This window comes from Aegilops tauschii, chromosome 2, assembly GCF_002575655.3.
Source record: "Aegilops tauschii subsp. strangulata cultivar AL8/78 chromosome 2, Aet v6.0, whole genome shotgun sequence".
In the NCBI taxonomy this organism is placed as follows: Eukaryota; Viridiplantae; Streptophyta; class Magnoliopsida; order Poales; family Poaceae; genus Aegilops; species Aegilops tauschii.
Genome location: NC_053036.3, coordinates 636,853,794 through 636,867,016, shown reverse-complemented (window position 1 = coordinate 636,867,016; position 13,223 = coordinate 636,853,794). Strand labels below are relative to the sequence as shown.

The window sequence follows — 13,223 nt, the reverse complement described above, 5'->3', positions numbered from 1 at the left end:
CTTTTTCTCGATCTTGATCGTGTTTTTTCATCTAACACGCAGTACTAGTACTGGTAGTACAACTTTCTGGGTGATCTTGCATGTGATTTTAGTGTGCCAAATGACGGTTCTAAATTCCTCTTTTGACCAAAACATGCGAGAGGTTGACATTGATTTCTTATAGATTACTTTCAACTACTCCCTCTGTCCCAAATTTCTTGTCTTAGATTTGTCTAGATACGGATGTATCTAATTCTAAAATGTGACTTGATACATCCGTATCTAGACAAATCTAAGACAAGAATTTTGGGACGGAGGGAGTACTTTATGAACATCAATGCTACCTTTTAAGAGGGTATATTTGCCTCAGTAACTTGTGTTATGGATATTGCATGTAATCCCTCTGCTCTCATGCCTTTGAAGACATGTTCTAGTGTCTTTGTTCACTCATTTCTGTGCGTATATGTAGTCATATATGGAGTATAATATCGAAAATCATCTTATATTTCTGACCGGAGGTAGTAATAAAATATGGTTTCTGTTTGAATTAGAACCAGGTCCGCGGTGGAGATGAAGTTCTCAAAGTCATGTCGTGTGAACTGGAAGACCTGATGATGAGTTCTACTGCTGAACTATACAGCTGCCGTGTCCTTGTCGCCACATGTCCTGAACTAGTGTTTTCCTGTAGCATTGTTGTCAGGCGTGTTCTCGAGGCTGTACTTGACCACAACAATTTCCTGGTTGTGCCTTCGATTACGAAGGGTGTGGTTCTTGTAAAGCTTCCCAACAAATCTGATGCGGCCTGTCTTCATCATCATGTTTATGAGTGGAAAGACCACTCTGTTAGGTTCTCCAAGGTTGACAAGATGGTGAAGGTGCATGTAGACATCTCACACGAAGTCCATGGCCTAGTCAGTTATGCGGGGTTCATCCCGTAGGTCGGTGGCAAGAAATAGTCTGCAGAGTTTAGTTAGTGCAACTTTGCTTGTCTGTAGTAAGTACTATTGTTCAGTACTTGATTTGTGTTTGTGAACCATGTATTGTTTATTAGTACTGCCGCTTTTGGTGTGTGAACGGTCTATGTTAATGTCTGTCCACTCAATTCAGTCTGTATATTTTGAAGTATCCAGATCATATTTTTTGTGAGGACGGTTTATCAATTATTTTTACACTCCAATATCTGTATGCATTGCAGGGTTTATCGCACCCACCAGGATTTCCAGTCCCACGGATGTTCGGTCCATACGATTTGTCACAACCTTTGGACTGTCCTGCTTGTGGGAGTAGGCGGGGCCCCTGCATGCCACGCGTAGTTGGACGATCAATCTTCTGTTTAGTACTTCAACATAGTGATTTCCTGGTAAGGATTCACTCGTGTCACATCAAGTAAATCTTATTGATTTACTGTCTAAATCTTATTGATTTAATGCCATGTTTTCTTTCTTTTCCTGCAATTTTACGATGCAGGTTTTGCCATGTGACATTCATCACAGAATAAACCGTTTGGTTTGCTCTACGATGGCTATTTTTGCAGGTTTCACTTCTTATGCCGTGTCAGTAACGAAGGCACTGTCCATCACTTATATTACTGGAAAAAATTGGATCAGTCTGTTGTCTGAGTACAAGCTGAATCCCTATGATGAACTACAGTTTGGTTTAACAAAAACGGCACAATTAGTCCTTCTCGCGTTTAAAAGAAATGAAGAAAAAAACTGGATCACGGTCACGGATCCTAGTCAAGTTAGAAAGCTGATCATAGCAGACCAGACACGATCGCCGCTGTCTCGCACAGATCGAGCACCGGCAGTTGCTCTAGCACTGACAGCGGCAGCAGCTCAGTCTGATCCAGCTGAGGATTGGGCACCGACCGCGTCAGCGGATCAGTCTGATCTACCGGAGGATCGGGCATCGACACCGGCACCTGCTCCGACACCGGCACCAGCTCTACAAGGAGCACCATCTCCGGCAGCAGCAGCGGCTTCGGCACCTGCACCAACACTTGCACTTGCATTTGCTCCGGCCCGTGCAGTTGCACTGGCAACAGACTGGGCTGCAGTTCACACTTCATATACCAAAGTCCTTACAAAAACCGACATGTCCACCTTCTTGGTAAGCATTGGCCGCCCAAGTGCTTCGTTCTTTTTTCTTTCCATGTTGTTTCACATGATTCACTGTGTTGATCTAACTGTTTGGGTATGTCTTCTTGTTTGCAAACAGAGAATTCCTAGAGCAACGAGGGAGTCGTTCAACAATCCGGGCGACTGCGGCCAAGTTTCTCTTACCATGCGCAGCCTTGGTGTGAATGAACCTGCTCAATATACCGTAAGTACAAAGGATGGTCGCATGATGATTGATGCTAAAGGATGGTCAAGGTTCGAATCTAAATCATATCTTGCAGTAGGGGATGATGTCAAAATCAAACTTTCTCGGCAAGGAGAGCTGGTCCAAATCAACTTTGAAATTCTTCAGTAGCAGCACGCAACTGCCGAACTGATCTATCCTCCGAGAGATTTTGATGTAATAATCTGGCATGGTGAAACAAGTGTCCTGTGTGTATACGTAGTATGACAGTATTATTTATCACATGGTATATCGTTGATAGAATTGCAACTCTGATTGCTGGTTAGGAACTGTCGTTTGATTTCATTCCAACAGTTGCCGTGCTTTATTCAATTTTGTGTATTCGCCTTGCAACAGCATCTAAAACCAGCGCCGTACCAATCGCTTGCAATATGAAAAGCGCTGAGGTAGAACACATGGGCCCCCAAACATGCAAGGTCGGCCTGCGGCCCAAAGTCCAGAACCGTGAGCCTATCTGAGTATTATATTCTCACCTGAACCCCCATAAAAAAATCTGAACCCCCATAATGCCCATGCGTTGCAGAGGGAGTATATTTCTCGGCAAGGTGAGCCTGTGATATAAAAGATTTGTATATTTCTTTACAGAGGGAGTATCTCTCCGTCAAAAAATATATTTATGTGTAACTAGTTACTCCTGTCTTTCTACTTCCTTTCGCTGATATGTGGGGCAACCGACAACGGGGTCCACGTGCCATATGCACAAATTAGAGTGCACAACTTCATGGTAGACACACCCCGGTCGTAGTGCCGCAGTAATGCCCAATGAGCCGTCAAATCACAACCCCCCTTTCCAGCTTTAGCAGTAAGCTGGACAGACGAAGCGGCAATATTTCACTGGGCCTGAATCCCCTTCTCCCTCGTCTGCTTGCTCAGAGAAAACCCCCTCTCGGCGATTGCATAGGGTTTTCTCATGGAGAGCCAGGTACGAATTCTTCATCCATCCCCGACAAATCCAAGTCCCTTGGTCGCAGGTAATCCTAGGATGGCAGCCGCCGCCGTTCATGCATTTTTCTTCCTACTGAATCTAGTGTGTTTCATTTGCAGTGCCCAAAGTGCGAGTACCCTACAGGTTTCTGCGCCCTCGGCGAGACGCCACACTTGTTTCTTCTCATCCTAACACAGCATTTTGAAACGCACACAGTATGTTCCTAGAATCCTCTTTTCTATCCGGGAGGGTGGGGGGTTTTTTGAACATGCTGTGTTCTCATATTATTTTTCCTGCAGTGTATTATTTGCTCTGCCAGAACACATGTACTCAAGATGCTCGGCCTTGCCATAACTGAATACACTAGTTTAATGGTCGCAGTGAATACAAGACATGGATATAAGTTCCGAGTTGGGTTCATGAACCAAGAAGATCGCTGCTTTTTTATGGCCGAACTTGGATAAACTTTCTCAAGTGTTACGGACTGAAAGTTGGCGCACGAATGTTGATGGAAATAGCAGAACCTGGTCTCATCTTCACTGCGATCTTCCACCCCGACGTTGTTCCAATTGTTCATCCATGTTAGTTTTGTATTTGGTTCTTGCTTGTTGCCTCGATTACTTCTTAATCCACCTATTCTGTCTAACTAATCACAATTTAACTTTAGAAGTAGCAACGAATCTCTCACGAAGATGCTACTTCTAACTAATATTTTCTTATAATTGGTGGCACGTGTAGGTTTTTTCAGAGTTAAGCAGTCTGCTCGTTTGTTACTCTGTAATAACTCGGTTGTTACTAATGGCACTGAAGTTGACTGGATGGACATCCACAAGTTCCTACACTTTATTGATCGTCTTGAGGTCCTTGTGGGGCGTTTCAATGGTGGAAGGCCATGTGGGATATGTGTGCCACTGCTGCACTCGTTGAACAGGTCCAACTGTGTCGAGAAACTTATGGTACGAGCTGTTTTCTGTTATATATGTTGTTCATAAACTATTGCTTATACACAGTTTTACAACTGTGATCTTCTTGAAACAGGAACTGCCGAGTTCTATTGTTCCTATACAGATGCCTGACCATGGTCGGGTCAGACTTGCGCTTGGTCACAACATGATGTTTATGTCGACCTACTCAATTCCCCTTGGAGGTGAAAAGATACTTATTCATGGGTGGTCTCAAATAATGAAGGCCCGTCCATCTTGGAGAATAGGACAGAAGATTATGTTCATGCTTTTCCATGGCTCTAAAGCGAATATCCTGTTTATTGACCACGTTGCGAGATGAAGCCGCTTTCAGAAGGTTGTGGATGCGCGGGGTGGCGCCTGGGCCTTGTCCTGGGGCTTGGCGGCCTCACCCTTGGTTAACTGTAGGCAAAGTAGCACTGTTCGAGGCGTGCTTTGTACGGTTGAACCTGTATAAGTACTCATACTGCTTTCAGCTTTGGTTGTTAAGTGCCCCTGCTGGTTTCAGTTAAGGTTGTTAAGTACTCCTGCTGCTTTTACAGTCTGTCGTGTTTCTTCAGTCGTGTCTTCCTCCAGCCGCCAAAACCAAACCAGCGCCGGCGGGGCCGCCTGCTTCCGCCTGCTTCCGCCTCCCACGGCTGGCTGCGCCTCAGCGCACGCATCGCCGCCCCACCGTCTCCTAAATAGTTAACGCCGACGTCCTCCGCGCGCTTTGGTGCGCTCGCCGCGGCGCCGCCCTCTCGCGTTGTCAACATGGTCAACAAACAACAGGAATCGACAGAAGTACGTGGAGAAGATGACAGTAGGGGCCCACCACGTCAGCGTATGGAAAAATAAAATGCTTCCTCCTAGTGTTTTCCTGACATCTGGGACCCACGACATTGTGAGCGTATATATTCAATAGACAAGAGAACAGAACAGGATCGGCTGACACCTGGGACGTAGCTACTCGAGCAGTATTTTTTTTGTTTGGTATTGTTGAGACGAAGCAGGGTTTGAACTGGGCTGTGGCCCGTCTAGCCCAGGCTTATATTTTATATTCACCATGTGACCAGCCCAGCTATTTTTTCTTTGTGAAAATGAGCCCAGTTTATTTTTTCTGAAGAATACCCAATCCAGTCCTACTTATTTTTCTACGCTCTGATGGGCTGCAACTCTTTCAAGACGCCTGCAAATCTTGAAAGTAATATGAAATGGGTTGTAAATATAAAAACAGATGACAAATTGGCAATTACTTTATAATTTCTGAATTTTTTCACATTTTCAGATTCCTATTTCACTAGGCATTAACCTAATTTAAATATATCTTCAAAGTACTTTAAATCTGGTTCGACATTTCAGTATTAAAAATAGTTTGGAACCCACAGAAATATGCGAAATTGGCCCTGGCCAACCAAAAAAACGACTGCAATAAATTGCATAAGAAGTTGCCATGAGTTATATATAAATTATTAAAAAAAAGGGAGTGGTCTGACTTGTGGGCCTGTTTAGTTGACGCGTATGCAAGATTTTTTTAGTTATTATATACGTCAACAAACGATTCTAGCAGACGTAACCGTTGGATGTCAATCCAACGGCCGTCGTGTTTCTTCAATCTCTGATCTTCTTGCTCCAGCCGCCAAAGCAGTGCCGGCGGGACAGCCTACTCCCGCCTCCCGTGGCCGGCTGTGCTGCCGCGCAGGCCTCAGCGCCCCCTACTACTCCCACCGCTGGTCAGGGCATCCCTCTACTCACCCACACCCCCTGTTATTCTGCGGTGACGGCAGCCTCACACCGCAGCCGAACCGGTGAACCCTCGTACTCCTCTCCGTGCGGGCTTCCACTGTCGCGTCTTCCGCGGCTCCGCGTCGTCCCCTTCCTAGGCCTCGCCGTCGTCCACCGCCGTGGTGCTCTCGGCGCGGCGTGGTCAATGTGGTCAACGACAGACTTCCATCGGAAGAGTACTGTACGTGGAGAGCCTGACAGCTGGGTCCACGGCAGCCGCAAGGAAGTGCCTCCTTATTACGCGGAAAATAATTATTCCTCCACCTGACAGCAGGGACCCACCGGACGGGCCACCAGTATTTCGCAAAAAAAAATGTTTCCCCCTAACTGCTGGGACCCACAGGACGGGCCACCGTATTTCGCGAAAAAAACGTTCCCCCCGCTGTCATCTCGGACCCACCGGAAGTGCCTCCTTATTACGCACAAAAAATGAATACCCCCTGCTAGCTGGGACCCACCTTGGTGGGAGGCTGACTTGTGGGCCTACTAAGTTGACTGGGACGGAGGCCTTTGTCAACTTTAGTCAATATATGAATGATTCTAGCTCCAGTGACCGTATGATGTCCATCTAACGGCCGTAGTGCTTCTTCAACCTCTGGTCTTCTTGCTCCAACCGCCCAAAGCAGCGCCGGTCGTGCCGCCTGCTCCTTCCGCCCGTGGCCGGCTGTGATGCCGCGGAGGCCTCACCGCCCCCACCTACTCCCACCGCTGGCCAGGCCATCCCTCTACGCACCCACACCCCCTGTTATTCTGCGGCGGCGGCAGCCTCACACCGCAGCCGAACGAGTGAACCCTCATACTCCTCTATGCGTGGGCATCCACTGCCGCGTCTTCCCCGGCTCTGCGTCGTCCCCTTCCTAGGCCTCGCCGTCGTCCACCGCCCTGGTGCTCTCGGCGCGGCGTGGTCAACGTGGTCAAGGAATGGCTTCCATCGGACGTGGACTGTACGTGGAGAGGCTGACAGCTGGGTCCACGGGCACAGCAAGGAAGTGCCTCCTTATTACGCACAAAATAATTATTCCTCCACCTGACAGCGGGGACCCACCGGACGGGCCATCGTATTTCGCAAAAAAAACATTTCCCCCTGACTGCTGGGACCCACCAGCTACATCTTCGCACGCAAGGAAGTGCGTCCGAAAAAAAATGATCCACCCCCCGACTGCTGGGTCCCACCAGCTACATCTTCGCACGCAAGGAAGTGCGTCCGAAAAAAACGATTCGCCCCTGACTGCTGGGACCCACCAGCTACATCTTCGCGCGCAAGGAAGTGCGTCCGGGCAAAAAACAAAAAACAAAACGATTCCCCACTGGCTGCTGGGACCCAGCAGCTACACCTTCGCACGCAAGGAAGTGCGTCCGGGCAAAAAAATACAAAATGATTCACCCCCCTGACTGCTGGGACCCACCAGCTACATCTTCGCAGGCAAGGAAGTGCCTGACATTCGGGACCCACCTGGTTGAAGCGTACGTAGCGTTGTCATTCTGGTCGCGAACGTGTACGTACATATATACTGGTCGATGTAGAGGCGAGCACGTGTCGTAGTAGAGGCGCGTACGTGTCGTAGTAGAGGCGCGCACGTAGCATGTACATGTACGTACAGCGGCCAGGGTGCAAGAAAGAAAATACGGCCACATACGTACATACGGGCAGGGTCTCGAACGCCTGCTCGCGCATACGTACGGCCAGGGCTCGTGTACATGGCTGGGTCAGAACGGAGAAACAGCGTCGTCGTCGTGTTCATGGGGAGGCAACGGAATGCGTCGTGTTCATGGGGAGGCAACGAAATGCGTCGTGTTCATCGAGAGGCAACGGAACGCGTGGGAGCCAACCGGCTGGGTCGGAACGGAATGCGTGGTCGTGTTCATCGGGAGGGCTTGGACGGAACAGGCGATGGAAACGAGGCCTGGCGTACAGCAAAACGGAGGAAACGGCCATGTGTTCAACCGGCCACGTTCGAAACGGGATCCTCTTCATCGAGAGGGGTTTGGCGTACCGCAAAACGGAGGAAACGGACCTCCTACAGTCGATACGGGGGTCCTGTTGATCGGGAGGGGTGCGGCGTACCGCAAAACGGACGAAACGGACCTCCTACGGTCGAAACGGGGGTCCTGTTGATCGGGAGGGGTGTGGCGTACCGCAAAACGGACGAAACGGACCTCCTACGGTCGAAACGGGGGTCCTGTTCATCGGGAGGGGTGTGGCGTACCGCAAAACAGGACTCCACGGGATACTGTTCATCTCCACCGTCGACCTCCTCCAGCCTCCACGGGCTACCGTCGACCTCCTCCAGCCTCCACGGGCTCCTGTTCATCCAGCCTCCACCGTGCGCTACTCCACCGGCTACTGTTCAACCACCCCTCCACGGGCACCCCTGCACCGTCTACTGTTCATCCAGCCCTCCACACCACGGGGTCCTGTTCAACCACCCCTCCACGGGCACCCCTCCACCATCTACTGTTCATCCAGCCCTCCACACCACGGGGTCCTGTTAATCCAGAGGCAACGCCACCGCTCACTGTTCATCCAACCCCCCCCAACGCTCACTGTTCATCCAATCGATCGGCTTCAGTTAGCAGCAGTAGCGAAGGAATCGCTCGATCGGGTTCAGTTAACAGCCATCGCTCGATCGCTCGGGTTCAGTAACGCGTAGCCTGCAGTGCAATCGCTCGGGTTCAGTTAGAGCCCAACGCCTCGCTCGGGTTCAGTTAGAGCCAACGCCTCGCACACACGCGCGTACGTGTACGAGAGAAACGCGCATCGCTCGGCCCCCAACCTCCCACCGTAACCGGGAACTCCCCGAAATTTTCCTCCCCCTCGCTTCTACCATGGTTTTTTCCGTCATGGACAGCCCAAAGAATGTCATGCAGTTGCGTCTCCGGCCCGCCCAGGACGAAAAGCCCATTTTCTGTCATGATTTTTTGTCATAGAAGTAGGAGCCGACCACATCTATGATGATACCGGGTTTTGTCACAATTATCGTCATAGAAGTGTCATATGTATGACAGAAAAAAAAATTCGTTCGGCCCAAAATGTCACGGATGTGTCTTTTTTTTGTAGTGCTGGTCGCCTTCGTCACGCGCCGGGTTCTCCCGCTCCAAGGTCGGCCTCACTTGATCTGCCGGATGAGCGGGCATCACGACCCGTGCCGGCTGAGCACCAAGGAGAACGAGATCTCCGACCTCAGGCTGGAGGGGTCCTGGCGGTCCGGCAAGTAGTCGTACTCCCGCGCGGACCCGTCGCCTACCGTAAGTCCTTCAATCTTTTCCTTCTTCCATATTTCGTCTTGATTCCGTCTTGCGGTCTTGAATAGTCGGCCTCTTGCCCTTTGAAACAGATCTACATGTCTGAGGCGGCAGCCGCCATTGTGGGGGCGGGTGGCCCCTACGAACCGGACCGAGCTGTGAGCGACGCGGACGACCCCGACTTGGGGGCGGCCGCCTAGGAAGATGACGCCACAGGCGGCGTCTACAGAGCAGGCGGCTCCGACGAAAGGGGCGGCATTGAGACGTGGCTGGACGACTTCGAGGAGGAGGAGGAACCGTGCCCTTCATGAGGCGCCGGCAAGGCGGATGCGGGCTCCTCCACCGAGCCGACTGCTCGAGGCGGCATGCGAAAGCGTAAGCAAGGCACTATCTTGTTTGGCAGTGCACCGAAGAAGGCCAAGAACCCGGCCGCCGCGACTAGGCGGAAGGAGGCCGCCGTGAAGGCGGCCAAATTTCAGAAGCTCATGAAGGCGCCTCCCATGGTGTCGGTGTGAGTATCTTTTCTTGTGCTTTTCTTCCTTGTCGATTCTTTCTGAACTTCCTTTCTTCGTCTTTCTTGGCTTAGGGCTCTGCTCTCTCTTGATAAGTCGGCAGCCGCCTCCGTCATTGGGTCGGCGGAGACCTCCACCACCACCCGGCGAATCGATCCGGCCGCCGACCTCCGGGAGGCGCAGGAGCGAAACGCGCGGGAGGCGCGCGAGGAACAGGAAGCCGCCCGCCTAGAGAAGGCAGAGGCAGACAAGGCGGAGGTTGCCGCTTTGAAGAAGCTGGCGGAGGCCGAAGCTGCTGCCGCGGCGAAGGAGCAGGCCGAAGAAGTCGCGCGCCGTTAGTCGGCATTATTCGTCGTCCCCTTAAACTCCGCGCCGCCACCACCAGATTTTGTGGCGCAAACTGGGGGAGCCGGCGATGAGCTCCCGATCATGGAGAGGGATGGCGGCGATGTCATCATGCCGGACGTGGTCATGCCTCCGCCGCCACCATCTGGAGAGGCGCGAGACAAGCAGCCGGCGGACCCGCCGGTGCCGCCAGCCGGAGACGAGATGGTGACGGGCCCGACTCCCGAGGTCCGCACACCATCGCACCGCCGGTTTGGAAAGGCGGCTTCGGCGCCACGTCCGCTGGAAACCGGTGTCGCGAGCTCTTCGATCCCGGACGCCGAGGCGTCCAGCGCCGCGCCCGCTGATTGGGTGCAGGGAGGCGGGACGGGCCCTTTGAATCAGGCGATCCTAGACGTCCAGGCCAAGCTCCGGGCTGAGGCCGACGCTCTCATGCGTTGCAACACGGCGTTCTTGGACTCGCGAGCGGCCATCCGGGTATGTTTCTTCTTTGCTTCTGATTCTTGTACTTCTCTGTGGGGGTGCGCCAGCGCATCCACTGGGTGTAGTCCCCAAGTTCCGGGCCGGCTGCTGAGCAGGCGGCTCGGAAGTTTAATTAACAAGCTCCGAGTACTAACATTGTCTGATAACTTCACTGTAGGATTATCATAACCTTTGCGTGGCTACCTTCAACTCTAACGTCCGAGATCTGGACCAGCGGACCGCCGACTTGACGAAGAGCCGGAGTAAGTCTTAGTCTTCTCTCTATGCGGGGGCGCGCTGGCGCACCCTCGGGCTGTAGTCCCCGAGATTCGGGCCTACTGCTGAGCAGTCAGGCCGGATCTCCCGGCAACTGTTCTTTCTCTTTGCTGGTACTGATAACTTTCTTCTCCGCGGGGGCGCGAAAGCGCGCCCGCGGGCTGTAGTCCCCAAGATGCGGGCCGACTGCTGAGCAGTCGGGCCGGATCTCCCCAGCGACCATACTTCTTCTCTGTTGGTTGCTGACGTCTTTTTCCTTCTCTGTTCTTGCAGAGGCCAAAGTTACTTTGTGGCAGCAGCTGGGCGAAGCCAACACCGAGCTGCGCGCCAAAGAGGCGGAGTGCAACGAGCCGGGTTAGGAGCGTGACCGGCTGGTCAAGCAGCTGACGGAGCAGGCGGAGCTTCTCAAGAAGGCCCAGAAGGAGGCGGAGGTCAAGGAGTCCAACCTCCTAGCTGAGTTCGAGACCGAACGCTCCACCTGGACCGACAAGGAGGCGTTGCTGACTGCCGGCTTTGGCCAGATTGAAGACATGGTTGACGGTAAGCTTCTTCTTTTCTTCTTTCTTCGGGCCACCGGCAGCTGATCGGGCCGGCTTCCAGCCTCCGACTTCTGGCTCTTTGCTTCGTGATTGAGCAGACTTCTTCCCTGGTCACTCTGGCGCTGCCAATCAGGCCATTGAGGCTGGCCGCGAGGATCGGAGGGCGGAAGGTGCGCAGATTGCTGCCAACGCCCCCCGGACCCTCAACGAACAGCTTCTCAGCATCCAGACCCATCTTCGGCCGGCTCATCAGATGCTGCGCCGTCTTCAGCGCGTCGGGGCACAGGCCATTTCTGCCTTATGGCCAGACATGCCGGCTCCGCGCACTCCTAGTCGGACTGCCGACTGGCTGGAGGTGGCGGCCGGCCCTCTTGAGGCCTGGAAGGGATCCTCGGCCCGGGCCGGAGCACGCCGGGCCTTGGAGTTCATCAAGGCATGGTACCCTGGGCTGAACTTAGCCCAGTTGGCCACGTTTCGGCAGGAGGCTCAGGAGGAGCTGGCGGTGGTGGAGGAGGACCTTGTCAAGCGTGCCGCGGCGATCGCTGAGTACACCAACACCAGCGTCTTCATCCCGGAGCTGACTGAGAACGGTGCCGAGACGCCGTCAAAGTGGTTCGGGCTGAACACGGAGGATGGCGAAGACTCGGGCGAAGTGATCGACTCCAGCGATGAGGGCGAAGACGAGGAGGACGAGGAAAGTGAAGAGGAGGCGCCATAGGTTGAAGCGGACGACCAGCCTCAACTCGACCGCGCCTCCAGCAACGAGCCATGCCCAAGCGAGCCGACTGCTGCTAAAGGCGATCAAGTGGAGACTGATCAGCCGGCCGCTCCACCAACCAGCACCACCGACTCCACCGTTCCGCCGAACCCGTCTGCTGCTCCCTAGGCTGCCAATTTATCTTTATTTTTCCTGTTTACCAGTCTCGACAAACTTTGTTAAATTTGCGCAATTCCACCCGCAGGGTGTATTTCAAACTCTGTTGAATGCTGGCCAAGGGCCTTTGATATGTAAATATTTTTGCCGAGTTCTATCTCTTCTTGCTTTGTGCTCCTTGGCCTTTTTCCTTTGCTGCCTTCCCTCAGTTGTCGTCTTGCCAGCCGAACAGCCGCTCTGCGGACTATGGCTGGGTCAAGTACTTAGCCACTTTCAGGAAGGCAAGTACTTAGCCGATTACAGCGTTTGGCAATTTAAGTAGAAGCCGGCCGGCCGGCTGCTCAGCAGCCGGTCGGTGAGGCGGGGAGCCGGCTTGAACTATGTACATGCTTTGGTTCCCTAGCCATTTTTTCATGCGGACACCCCTTCTTCCTTAACTCCTGCCCACCAGACAGTCGCTCTGCGAGCGGCGGTTTCTGGCAGGAGAAGGCTTAGGTGCCAACACATCACTTGTCCGGCTGCAGGAAGCATTACATAGTACAGGGCGGCGAGCCCCCGGGTTGACTGGTCGAACCCGGTGCCAGGCGGAATAATGAAATAACACATTCATAGGCATAATACTTATCATATAGATAAAAGAGGGCAGTCCCCGAGCTCTTCTCGGGGGACCCGGAATCTTCGTACTTAATACAAAAGTTGGCATGGTACATACTGCATCAACTGTAAAACCTTCGGAGGAGGTTTGCATTCCATGGTCGCTCCGTCTCCTTGCCGGAGTCGTCTCTTTTGCGTGCTCGAGACTTCTGAGCATCGATCAGGTAGTAGGAGTCATTGCCCAACACCTTGATAATGATGAAGGGGCCTTCCCAAGGTGCCGAGAGCTTGTGTTGGCCGGCTATTCGCTGGATCAGCCGGAGCACAAGGTCTCCCTCTTGGAAGGATCTTGGCTTGACCTTCCGGTTGTAGTACCGGCGCAGGCTC

The 13,223-nt window shown here is 52.7% G+C and overlaps 1 pseudogene; it reads left to right on the top strand.

Annotated features, from left to right (window-relative positions):
* Positions 1-13,223, top strand: part of LOC109748796 (probable indole-3-pyruvate monooxygenase YUCCA10) — a 56,118-nt pseudogene that overhangs the window by 7,196 nt on the left and 35,699 nt on the right.